A 13,146-nucleotide genomic window follows, 5' to 3' on the forward strand; every position below is an offset into this window, starting at 1 on the left:
CAAGTGAATATATTCATTTCAGTCATTTTCTGTCCTAAAACGATGACATTCTAATAAAAACAACACACTAACATTTACACCACCCAACGAATTATGCTACTGCAATATGCCCTTCTACGTTTTCCAAGAATTTAAGCTGCGTCACCCAGGTGTCTAAATTGGTAATAAAATTAAATTGGAGAAATTATTACTCCAATTTTAAAAAAAAACATGGATTAAGAAAGTAAGAAGGGCGCCAGGCACAGTGACTCATGCCTGTAATCCCAGCACTTTGGGAGGCGGAGGCAGGCGGAGGTCAGCAGTTTGAAACGGCCTGGCCAACATGGTGAAACCCCGTCTCTACTAAAAATACAAAAATTAGCCTGGCGTAGTGGCGAGCGCCTGTAATCCCAGCTACTCAGGAGGCTGCCAGGAGGATCGCTTGAACCCGGGAGGCGGAGGTTGTAGTAAACAGAGATCGCGACACTGCATACCAGCCTGGGCTACAGAGCGAAACTCCGTTTCAAGTAAAAAAAAAAAAAAGTAAGAAGGGGCTCCCAATGGATATACAAATAATTATCAGTTCGTTCAATTCCATCAAGCACTTAGTAAATGCACACTACCTGTGAGAAAACCAGGCCAACAAGCATTTCAAGATTACCCAAAAAGGAGCGTTGAAAAGTCTCACACTTAACCAGCTGCAGAAAGACAAATAATTTAAAACCACCCTTTAATGTCTGTCTCTATAAACAAGTGCACACCAGTTAACGTTAATAGTCTGCGTTACTGGTAACGATTCCGGCTACCATTTTAGATTATCAGCTCCTTCAGAATAAGGTAAATGCCCAACTTTTTTCACCCACCAGAAGGAGAAACGTGGAACCAAATGATATAATGCACCGTCTTTCTAAAAGTCAGTTTGGTTTTAACCGATTATAAACAAAATGGGCTTAACAGTTTCCCAATGCGCAAATATGCCAACCGATTTCAGTTCCTACAACCTCATCTAGGAAACCAGGCTGCCACGCGAAATGCAGTACAAAGTGTCCCCCTCCAGCCTGGCCTATCCAGAGTGCATTCTAGATAAGGTCCCAGTGCATCAACAGCCCAATTTTGGCTATACTCTCGGAGCGATTTAAGGAAGTCCGCAACCACTTATCTCACGTGACCTTAAAAAGGGGCGAAATAGAGCCCAGAATAAATCATACTCCTTTTAATTCTACATCAACTTCACTGCCCAGCACGACGGAAGTGGGCGGGGAAGAGGTGCAGCGCCAGCGGGCAGGAGAGGTCAGCAAAGAAACATGGGGTGTCGCGCCATCTCTCGAGGGGCTGGGAGGTCAGAGGCACTCCCGCTCAAGGCACTGCAGCCTTTTGCAAATCCAAGGCTGCCACACCCCCCAGCAGCCAGAAGCACGGCTTCATCTTCCTTTCTCCAGCGGAAAGGGGGCCCTCTGCACGGAATGCCCCACCTGCTGGAGTCCTCCACACCCCGAAACGCAACACCCGGGAGCAGGCGCGGGTGGGAGGCGGCGCTGGAGGGGGGCAGCAGGACTGGAAGGTCCGCGGCGACCTGCAACCCGCGCATGCGCAAATCCTGGCACCCGCCCGTTTACCTACCGTTGGAACCACGAAGCCCAGTTCCCTGGCCGCGGCCGCTTCTCCAGGACCCGCGGCGACTGCAGGAGAGCGAGAACTGAGGCCCCAAGTGGCTCCGCGGCCGGGAAGCCTCTTCCTGGGGCGGCCGCTGACGGGAGATTAAAGCGACGGCTGTGGCGCGGGGCCAGCCCGGTAAGCGACCCCCGGATACCCCCGGCGGTGGTAGCGGCGGAGACGCGGAAGAGACGGCGGGACTGTCGACTGAGGCGGCGGCTGAGGTGCACAGCCTCCCTAACGGCCAGCGGGAGGAGAGCGACGGGCGGAGGCTGGGCCGGACGTGACGTGCGTGGGAGGGGGCGGGGCCGGACGCGGGCGGGGGCGGGGCGGCGAGTGTCCCCACCCCCACAGCGTCCCGGGCCGCAGTCCCGGGTCCTTCGGGCCTGAGGCCTGCGGTTCCTTTCCCACCCCAAATATGGGCTCCTGAGTTAGGGTGCGAGCAGCCAGGCGTGGGCCCGGGGCGGGTTGTGGGGGTGCTCGGTTTGGGGAGGTTGGGAAGCAGAGAGGACACTGGGGAGAGGACGTAGGAAGGATAAAGAGAAAATTCGGAACACAGAGATGGCTTCTGGTCTCTGCTGAGAGAGCCATGCCCCTCCCTGCAGGCGGCCAGAAAAACCCCGGGCGCCCATATCCAGGTGAGGAGCACACAGACCTGAACAGAAAACCGCGAGAGAAGCCTAAGCAGTGACTCCGGATCCCATTCCCAGAGATGTGGGTTACATCCGGGACTACGGGGGTGCTGCGTCCTGCCCGCCCCCACCCTACCCCTTCACCTAAGAACCTGACCTACACTCCAGACAGAAGAACACTGAGGCTTGGATGCCGAGACAGTCTGGGACTGTGGAAGTCAATAGGCTGCGGGCTCACAGGGAGCTTCGAATACTAAAATCAGCCAGCTACGGAGGCAGAGCTGAAAGGAGGCAGAAAGAATGAGCTCTCTGAACTTACAAGTTGGTACTTGCTCCCATCATCTTTGCTGAGAGAAAAATAAGAAAAAAAAAAAAAAGTTGGTACTTGTCTGCATAGCTACCCAGACCAACCCTACAACTCCCTTGAGCTCACAAAAATATGATTTTTCAGCCAATCTCTTCTTTTTATAGTCTCTTAAGGACTTTTGGACTCCTTGACGGCCTGTAGATCAATACCTGCACAAAAAATAGCAGCCACCGCAATTCAGTTGTTCCCCACCTGCCTGAGCTGGAAGTCAGTAACCTGGAAAATGTAAAACAAGAACGCTCATTGAACTTGGGACAAGATTTGAAAAAAATACAGTCACCCTATGAAATGATCTGTAAATGAGCTACAGAGGCCAGAGTGGCTCCACATTTCATCAGAGAGACAACTATCTGTAACCTAAGTGTCACATGCCCAGTGATGCTGTCATAACAGAAGGGTGGGATCCACAAAGAGTCTAAAACCAGCAGAATCTGAATAAGAATGTTCTGTGAGGCTCACACTCTGCCCAGGAACAAGGTAACTGATTTTAATGACCAGGACCAATACTCTCAGGGCAGTTAAACCTTAATGCAGATTCACTCATTCAACAGATACTTAATGAATGCTGTATTCTAGTCTCTTAAGATACATCAGTAAATCCCTGCCTTCGTGGCGTTTATATCCTAGCAAACCTAAATTCTGGATATCCTAGATATCCTTTAAGAGCATAAAAAGGCCTATACTCTGATTTCAAACTCAGCCAGCAGCCTTTCCATCATTCAGGGAGTCTCTAGAATAAATCCACACACCCAGTAAGAAGCAATTGTCCAAGGCACATGTCTAGGACAAGTTATACTAGCTGTACAGTCGTCAATTCATACAATGGTTTATAAATCAGACACTCTTCACTGGATTGAATTAAGTTTTGTCCAAATTAATTTTTCAGACCCTGATTAAACTTGAGTGAAGTGAAATATAAGTTTCCAAATCTGCCAAACAGGATCAACAGAGCCTGATTTAGAGCAGCCCAGAGAAGATGCAGCCTGTGCATTTAGCCTTGTATCTCTCTTTAAATATCTTTTTTTTTTCTTTTTGATACAGAGTGTCCCTTTTATTGCCCAGGCTGGAGTGCAGTGTAATCTTGGCTCACTGCCACCTCCACCTCCTGGATTCAAGCGATTCTCCTGCCTCAGCCTCCGGAGTAGCTGGGATTACAGGCATGTGCCACCACGCCCGGCCAATTTTTGTATTTTTAGTAGAGATGGGGTTTCTCCACGTTGGTCAGGTTGGTCTCAAACTCTCAACCTCAGGTGATCCACCCAACTCAGTCTAAATATCTTAAATGAAAGCTGTGATTCCATGCTTGGAGAATAGGAGCAATATGATTGCTTCAAAAGTTTTATCATAAGTAAAAGTCATAACAGTAAATCTGAAGAGAGTTAATACCCTCCTCAACCTGCCTCACACATGCAACACAGGCTCTTGTTGACATAACTAACTGTAATACTTTGCTCTGAGTATGAAACCTAAGATACAAGCTCCCAGAGGGAAGGACTCCCTTGCTTTTTTTTTTTTTTTTTTTTTGGAGACAAGGTCTCGTTCTGTCACCCAGGCTGGAGTGCAATGGTATGATCTTGGCCCACTGCAACCGCTGCCTCCCAGGTTCAAACAATTCTGCTGCCTCAGACTCCCAAACAGCTGGGACTACAGGCATGCACCACCACACATGGCTAATTTTTGTATTTTTAGTGGAGACAGGGTTTCACCATGTTGACCAGACTGGTCTTGAACTCCTGACCTCAGATGATCCACCACCCACCTCGGCCTCCCAAGGTGCTAGGATTATAGGTGTGAACCACCACACCCAGTCTTTTTTCTTTTTTTTTATTTTCGTGTGTGTGTGTGTGTGTGTGTGTGTGTGTGTGCATGCGCCAAGGTCTTACTCTGTCACCCAGGCTGAGGTGCAGTGTCTGGATTATGGCTCAATGTAGCCTCAACCTCCTGGCCTCCAGCAACATTCCTACCCTAGCCTCCTGGGTAGCTGGGACTACAGGTACATGCCACCATGCCCGCTAATTTTTTTAAATTTTTTTAGAAATGGGTTTCCCTATGTTGCCCAGGCCTGTCTTGAACTCCTGGACTCAAGTGATCCTCCCACCTCGGCTTCCCAAAGTGCTATTATTAAAGGTGTGAGCCATCGCCCCTGGCCTCCCTTGCATTTTTATACCCTAACCCCAAAGTATGGGATCTCGAAAAACAAATGAATTGATCAATGACCATTTTCCCCCTGAAAACTCAAGAACATATCCTTGGAAGATATAGTCTCTAGAACTCACTTAATATAAAACCAGTATGTTCAACACAGGGGGCACATGGGCTGTAATTCAAAACAAACAAACAAACACAAACTTTTATTTTTTATGTTTTGCCATGCCTTTCAACTTCCGTGGTGGGAGTACATCTGTCATGTACCTAATTTAAAACTCAGCTTCCATGAGTTTTTAGGGGTTCTGTGGTCTCCTTAAGAATAGAGTCCTCACCGGGCGCGGTGGCTCACGCCTGTAATCCCAGCACTTTGGGAGGCCGAGGCAGGTGGATCACAAGGTCAAGAGATCGAGACCATCCGGGTCAACGTGGTGAAACCCCATCTTTACTAAAAATACAAAAAATTAGCTGGGCATGGTGGTGTGTGCCTGTAATCCCAGCTACACAGGAGGCTGAGGCAGGAGAATTGCCTGAACCCAGGAGCCAAGATCGCACCATTGCACTCCAGCCTAGGTAACAAGAGTGAAATGCCATCTCAAAAAAAAAAAAAAAAAAAAAAGGAATAGAGTCCTATGGTCACTGAGTCACAGAGAGTGAAACCTTTTTCTCTTTTTCAGCTGGGAACAGTTGTCTCATTGCTTGCCCTAAAGAGAGGACCATAATCATCTTTAACCTGCCTAGTCTTTCTCCTCCCAGCCTAACTAACCAGAACCAAATCTTGGGGAGGTGGGGAAAAGAATGGAGCAGGAAATTTCTTAACTTTGTATGATAGTTTGACACTCCCTGGGCATGGTAGATGCTTAAAGCTGACTTTTTTTTTTTTTTTTCATGGATACCTCAGAGACCACCACCATCCTGCTTCTCTGGTGGTTTCTCCCCCATAATTCTGTTGATCTAATCATAAAGCTATTTTGGCAGTTCTTTCCACACACCTCCAACTACTTGTCTGTTGAAACCTGAGCATCTCTGTAAAGGCCCTGTCATATAGGATCTGAGATGACTCTCACACTTATCCATTTGCAAGTGACCCTTTATTGTGGTACAAGGTTGTGCACTCTGTATCCTAGGGGGTGTTATTCACATCATCCTCACTGTAATTTTGTATGTTATTTATTTTGATGATTTTCCAGCAGGTGGCAGTAAAATGTTTTGTCCAAACTAAATTACAACTACTTCCCAGTAGATGGAAGCAGTGTCTGGACGGAGAGCTTTTTTCTCGCGGTGCTGCTGTGTTAGCCTAGTGGCATCTCTGTGTGGCTCACACCTGGTCCACAGGAAGCCCTCACGCATTTCTTGCCCAAATAAACTTGGGAGTACGGGCAAATCTCAGTGCAGATTTAACATTCCTCTGCTCTGCTGCCGAAACAGCCGCCAGCCTGTGGGAGTCAGACACAGGCCCATTGTGCCCCTCAGACAACAAGAGATACAGGTCAAGTGCTCTGAGCACTTCTACTGAAGGCCCACTCCCTCAACTTGAGGTAAAAGGCAGGTAGGCACCTGTGGTAAGGATCACAGCTTACCAGCCGGGCGCGGTGGCTCAAGCCTGTAATCCCAGCACTTTGGGAGGCTGAGGCGGGTGGATCACGAGGTCAAGAGATCAAGACCAACCTGGTCAACATGGTGAAACCCCGTCTCTACTAAAAATACAAAAAATTAGCTGGGCATGGTGGCACGTGCCTGTAATCCCAGCTACTCAGGAGGCTGAGGCAGGAGAATTGCCTGAACCCAGGAGGTGGAGGTTGTGGTGAGCCGAGATCGCGCCATTGCACTCCAGGCTGGGTAACAAGAGCGAAACTCCGTCTCAAAAAAAAACAAAACAAACAAAAAAAAGAATCACAGCTTACCAGCAACAGTCTCCAGACACTGTCCTCAATAATTCTGATTTGGCTTTTTATAACTAAGTAACTGTGAGTACTTAATCTACCTGCTTTGTCTAAATCCTCTGAAATTTCTAGAGGAGGTCTATCTCAGAAATCACTTTAGTTTTTTGGTGGGTGGAGGGAAGAAGTTGGTTTCTTTTGTTCTGTCTTGTTCCTTCAGTTAAAACTGGTTCTCAACTGCGACAGTTTTGGGGGACCATGTCTGCTGATATTTTTGGGTTGTATTAACATTTTTTTCTTCTGAATTCAGGATCTGCTAAATGCAGACATTTTTTATTGTTAGCACTAGAGAGGTGCTATTGGCTGGTGGGTGAAGATCAAGGATTCTGGTAAACATGCTTTATGGCACAGGACAGCCCCTACAGCAAAGAACAGCAATTCTGTTTGTTACAGAGATGAGAGAATACCTCACTAAAAGAATACTTCAAAATTACATTACTTTTTCTTTTTTCCTACAAATTCTTTACCTGTAGATGGAGATGTCACATTTCAATATATCAATAAAGTCATAAATAGCATTTCAGATAGCTATTTGGCCAGGATGAGAAGTGACTGGTATAGACCAAGCCTTTGTATTTCTAAGATACCCTCTGGAGATGAGGTCATGCCAGGAAAATTACTACTTGAGATAAGATTGTTATTTATGGCCGGGCGCGGTGGCTCAAGCCTGTAATCCCAGCACTTTGGGAGGCCGAGGCGGGTGGATCACGAGGTCGAGAGATCGAGACCATCCTGGTCAACATGGTGAAACCCCGTCTCTACTAAAAATACAAAAAATTAGCTGGGCATGGTGGCACGTGCCTGTAATCTCAGCTACTCAGGAGGCTGAGGCAGGAGAATTGCCTGAACCCAGGAGGCAGAGGTTGCGGTGAGCCGAGATCGCGCCATTGCACTCCAGCCTGGGTAACAAGAGCGAAACTCCGTCTCAAAAAAAAAAAAAAAAAAAAAAAAAAGATTGTTATTTATTTGCAAGATGACTTTTAAGTCTGGAAAACAAGCATTCTATCCAGCTCATCCAAACAGAGGCATTATGCCTCTCAGAAATAAGGTCATGAGTCACATCACTGTAGAAGGAATGTATCTTTGCTCCAACCTGGACTGCATTCTAGGTGCCAGGGAGGACCTCAGCATATCTGCCTCCCCAAGGTCACCAGTGTCACTGGAATGAGACTTGAAGTCAGTAAGTAGCTGTCTCTTTAGTCACTTTACAGATGGCTAACAATGCCATCACTATTCACAGAGAATGCAAATGGGTTCTTCCCTCCTTTACATGAGTTGGATTGAATTCAGCTTTTCCAGATGTAGCAGGATGTTGAGCCCATCTCTTGCACCATCAGTAAGGAAACTTTTAATCACCTGTCCTCCTTACCGTTACTGATCTCCCTGAGCAAGGCTGTTAGAGTACTAGGATATAGATTAACTTGTGTTCAGTCAAGGCTGCCTTATCTTGTTTAATACAATGTTAATAAGAAACTGGAGCCACCCTAGCCAGCAAGAGCCAAATTCTGTCTCCACCAATTCTGTCACTTAAAAGTAAAATAGAGCCGGGCGCGGTGGCTCAAGCCTGTAATCCCAGCACTTTGGGAGGCCGAGGCGGGTGGATCACGAGGTCGAGAGATCGAGACCATCCTGGTCAACATGGTGAAACCCCGTCTCTACTAAAAATACAAAAAATTAGCTGGGCATGGTTGCACTTGCCTGTAATCCCAGCTACTCAGGAGGCTGAGGCAGGAGAATTGCCTGAACCCAGGAGGCGGAGGTTGCGGTGAGCCGAGATCGCGCCATTGCACTCCAGCCTGGGTAACAAGAGCGAAACTCCGTCTCAAAAAAAAAAAAAAAAGTAAAATAGATACAACAAACATCCCAAGTTCCAGTTCTAGCCCTGTTACTAGACTTGTGACTCTGGTCAAGTTACTTAACTTAGTTGTACCCTAGAGTTCCCATTAGTCAAATAGGGAAACCAAGACTTAAATGAATTGGTATGCATAAAAGTGCTTTATAAGCCATATACTACAATTTTTTCACTTCCCTCCCCTATACTGCTTTCAGAGACCTAGAGAACAATCTGAAAATGTCCTGCTTTCATATCTAGAATTTTATTGCTAGGAATGAGGCCCAATGTGAAAACCTCTCTTGACAGAAGTTGCCAATTCTTTGTCTATTTGTAAATGAAAACCAAAGAACCAATAAGAACTCCCTAAACTGTCAGTGCTATTTTTAAGATCTTCTGAACCTTGTAACTTACAATAAATACAAGCACACCAGGCCGGGCGCGGTGGCTCAAGCCTGTAATCCCAGCACTTTGGGAGGCCGACGCGGGTGGATCACGAGGTCGAGAGATCGAGACCATCCTGGTCAACATGGTGAAACCCCGTCTCTACTAAAAATATAAAAAAAATTAGCTGGGCATGGTGGCACGTGCCTGTAATCCCAGCTACTTAGGAGGCTGAGGCAGGAGAATTGCCTGAACCCAGGAGGCGGAGGTTGCGGTGAGCCGAGATCGCGCCATTGCACTCCAGCGTGGGTAACAAGAGCGAAACTCCGTCTCAGAAAAAAAAAAAAAAAATACAAGCACACCTCTTCCCCAGTTAGAAGCATATTTACACTGCCCATTTGTAGAATAAGATATAACTGTAAGTAGGGATGGAGAGCCATCATTACATGCAGTTTTGTGTGCAGGGAAAAACAACTGCATATGGAGATGAGATTGTGACTACTCTGATTCTCACAGAGCAGTAAAATGCTACCAAATTCAGTCAAACTCAGCTAATTAATTTTCTCTTTCTTGAGGTAGTCTCTTCTATTGGGAAGAAAGGAAGGACAAGAAAAACATCAAATTTAAATCCTCTGATAAAGGAGAAGCAACTCACCATTAGAGAGATGTATTGCTGGCTCTTCCAAGACATGGAATAGAAATCCTTCTGTGCCACTTTGCCCATTGTGGCCCATTGTGCCAGTGTGCAAGAATGTGTGTTTTTCATAAACAGAAAAATATTACTAGCTGCAAAGAGAAGAAACTGTTCCAGGATGTACAAATCCCACGCCAACCTCTAAAATAATGGCAAATACTGTTCTGATCTTAGCAACCCAGAATAACCTTTGTGCCATTTACTTATTCAACACATATTTCTTGGGCAGCTATTACGGGTCAGGCTCTGTGCTAGGGTACATGACCATGATCTCTGCCCTGGAAAAGCTTCATCTTACATATCTCTGGAATAAAATCTTTTTGTGGAATAGAACCAAAGTTAACATAATGTGGATTTCAGCTTCTATATTCACTCACATAGCCACTGGTGCCAGTCACATCCAGTTTGGAGAGCTGGAACAATTGACAGTAAGTCTCATCTTTGCCAAGTCCACATATTTGGCCTGATAACTTAGAATTCAGTGCATCAAAATAATGTAAGCCAATACTATCATCAGCTATAAGACTAATTTGTTTTGGCTTCTTTATTAAATTTCTATAATCAGCTAGATTTTTTTCCACAATCAGAATTTTTATTGTTAAAAGTAAATAAATAACAGAGAATAAATATCCCTTTCTCTTCTTCCCTCTGCCTGTATCCCTATAGGGGAAAGAAAAAAGTTCTCAGATATTCAATGAGAGTATGACCTTCACAAAATCATGTACGTTCTGCTGCCTTTTTAAGCAGAATTCCAGGCAGGAGGGTCTCACCATTTTTGCACACCCTACCTGTTCCTTAGAGGAATCAACTTTTTTCCCCTTCAAGATAGGATCTTGCTTTGTCTCCCAGGTTGGTGTGCAGTGGCCCAATCATAGCTCACTGCAGCCTCTATATCCCAGGCTCAAACAATCCTCCCACCTCAGCCTCCCCAGTAACTGGGACCACAGGCATGTGCCACCATGCCCAACTTTTTTTTTTTTTTTTTTTTGTAGAGACATATTCTCACTATATTGCCCAGGCTGGCCTCTAACTCCTGAGCTCAAGAGATCTTCCCACTTCAGCTTCCCAAAGTGCTGGGATTACAGGTGTGAGCCAGCATTCCCAGTCTTCAGGCACCTTTCATTCAGACCACATTTTCTGTGGCAAACTGACAACGCCAATGTTTGCAGATTGCAATCTAACTACAGCTGTATTTTTTGCCAAGCATTTACACCTAACTGCTCTTTTCCACTAAAGTATATAACAATTTGCAGAAACATTTAATGTTTTCTGAATCCCCAAGCTCATCAGCAGAGAGGCTCCAAAACACGAAGGTGTACATCCATATTTTAGGCCTTCATGGAAAGAAACCAACTTTTGTACACAGAAATGTGACAGTTATTATGCACGTGTCTTATCCCTGTTACAGTGTAGCACCCTATCCTACATAAGTGTCTTACTAAAAATAAAGTACCGTAAAAGCACTCATTGAAAAAACAAATAGCCCATAGTTTAAATCTATGGCTTTTTAATAAAGTTCTGTTATTTGTTTCTTCTTGTTTGCTTTATATGTATTGTTTTTCTGCTTGGAAACACTGATACTTCTTACTCATAAATCAAAAAATACATATTGAGCATCTAACAATAGGTGCCAGGTTCTGTGCTAAGTGCTAGACAGCAGTGAGTATGCTAGACATGATATCTCTCCTGTGGTAAAGACAGTGTAATTATGCCATGCTATGGCAGACTCCCACTTATTGCTTAATAAGCCTAAATTCAGCTTAGATGCCCAGAGTGTCACTTTAGGAAGCTTTCTGTGACCTCACCTAGGTTGAATAAGGCATCCCTATTCTGTGGGTTCCTGGCATATTGCCCAGATGTCAAATTGGTGACCTCCTCAAAACTAGGAACTTTGAAGGGCTGCATCCTCAGCAGGAGAAAAAGAAGAAAAGAAAGAAAGAAAAAAAGACAAAAAACCTGACCTACAGAGGGAAAGGTAAAGATACCTGTCTCCACCTTAACTGTGGATGGAATTGTAAAAAAAGAAGAAATCTGAGAATTTCGAGACAAGTTTGCAAGCACACTGTCAAGGGCTAGAATTTCACACTACCTGTGTGACCTAGAAAACCCCAAGCTGAAAATTACTAAAGTGTTAGCTTTAGTGCCCCCATGCACCTGGTATAAGCAAAAGCAAATAACCTCTGGAAATCCTACAGATACAGTTAACAAGGAATATGACCGAAAATAAAATTTAGTGATTAAATATTACTAAAAACAAGAGGAAAGAACTTCAAAATAAAACCTGCAATGGCAGCCGGGCGTGGTGGCTCACGCCTGTAATCCAAGCACTTTGGAAGCCAAGGCACGTGGAATCACCTGAGGTCAGGAGTTCAAGACCAGCCGGACCAACATGGGGAAACCCGTCTTTAAAAAAAAAAAAAAAAAAAAAAAAGTTGCAATGGCATGCATAAGGATTCAACAATTGTCTACTTAAAAGGAGAGTTCAAGAAGGAGATAACAGACTGGAGGGAAGGCAATATTCAAAGAAATAGTAGCTGAACATATTCCAGAATTGATGGTAAATATCTTAAATTCTAGAAGACCAAAAGTTGCCATGGTGAAAAGTATAAAATGCACACATAAAGATTAGTACTCGAGCTGGGCGCGGTGGCTCAAGCCTGTAATCCCAGCACTTAGGGAGGCCGAGGTGGGTGGATCACGAGGTCGAGAGTTCGAGACCATCCTGGTCGACATGGTGAAACCCCGTCTCTACCAAAAATACAAAAAAATCAGCTGGGCATGGTGGCGCGTGCCTGTAATCCCAGCTACTCAGGAGGCTGAGGCAGGAGAATTGCCTGAACCCAGGAGACGGAGGTTGCGGTGAGCCGAGATCGCGCCATTGCACTCCAGCCTGGGTAACAAGAGCGAAACTCCGTCTCAAAAAAAAAAAAAAAAAAAAAGATTAGTACCCAGAGAGAAAGAAAGGGGATCTTAAAATTAGGCAGCAAGAAAAGACATTAGACCCGGTGCAGTAGATCATGCCTATAATCCCAGCACTCTGGGAGGCCAAGGTGAGTGGATTGCCTGAGGTCAGGAGTTCGAGCCCAGCCTGGTCAACATGGCAAAAACCCATCTCTACTAAAAATGCAAAAATTAGCGAGGTGTGGTGGCACACACCTATAATCCCAGCTACTCGAGAGGCTGAAGCAGGAGAATCACTTAAACCCAGGAGGTGAACATTGCAGTGAGCCAAAATCATGCCACTACACTCCAGCCTGGGTGACAGAGTGAGACTCTCAAAAAAAAAAAAAAAAGAAAAGACACTAAAAAATCTTCAAATAAAAGATAATCTGGCTGTCAACACCGACCTTTCTTTTTTTTTTTTTTTTTTTTTGAGATGGAGTTTTGCTCTTGTTACCCATGTTGGAGTGCAATGGCGTGATCTCAGCTCACTGCAACCTCCGCCTCCTGGGTTCAGGCAATTCTCCTGCCTCAGCTTCCTGAGTAGCTGGGATCACAGGCACGTGCCACCAAGCCCAGCT

The 13,146-nt window shown here is 45.5% G+C and overlaps 1 protein-coding gene and 1 long non-coding RNA gene across 7 annotated transcripts in view; one reads left to right on the forward strand and one right to left on the reverse strand.

Annotated features, from left to right (window-relative positions):
* FAM13B (family with sequence similarity 13 member B) overlaps positions 1-1,904 on the reverse strand; it is a 98,454-nt gene extending 96,550 nt beyond the window's left edge. For 3 of the 6 annotated variants that reach the window (XM_010344497.3, XM_010344496.3, XM_010344495.3), the window contains exon 1: positions 1,600-1,904. The gene's annotated coding sequence lies outside the window, so the exon portion shown is untranslated. The remainder of the gene's footprint in view (positions 1-1,599) is intronic. The other 3 variants (XM_039475355.2, XM_039475324.2, XM_003933950.4) reach the window with 1 other exon arrangement.
* A 75-nt stretch (positions 1,905-1,979) lies between these two features.
* On the forward strand, positions 1,980-9,973 carry LOC141580187 (uncharacterized). Its single transcript, XR_012512275.1, has 2 exons — positions 1,980-3,108; positions 9,511-9,973. It is a non-coding gene; the product is annotated as an uncharacterized LOC141580187 (long non-coding RNA).
* The last annotated feature ends 3,173 nt before the right edge of the window (positions 9,974-13,146 follow it).

The sequence above is a fragment of the Saimiri boliviensis genome, chromosome 1 (genome assembly GCF_048565385.1).
Source record: "Saimiri boliviensis isolate mSaiBol1 chromosome 1, mSaiBol1.pri, whole genome shotgun sequence".
Taxonomy (NCBI): domain Eukaryota; kingdom Metazoa; phylum Chordata; class Mammalia; order Primates; family Cebidae; genus Saimiri; species Saimiri boliviensis.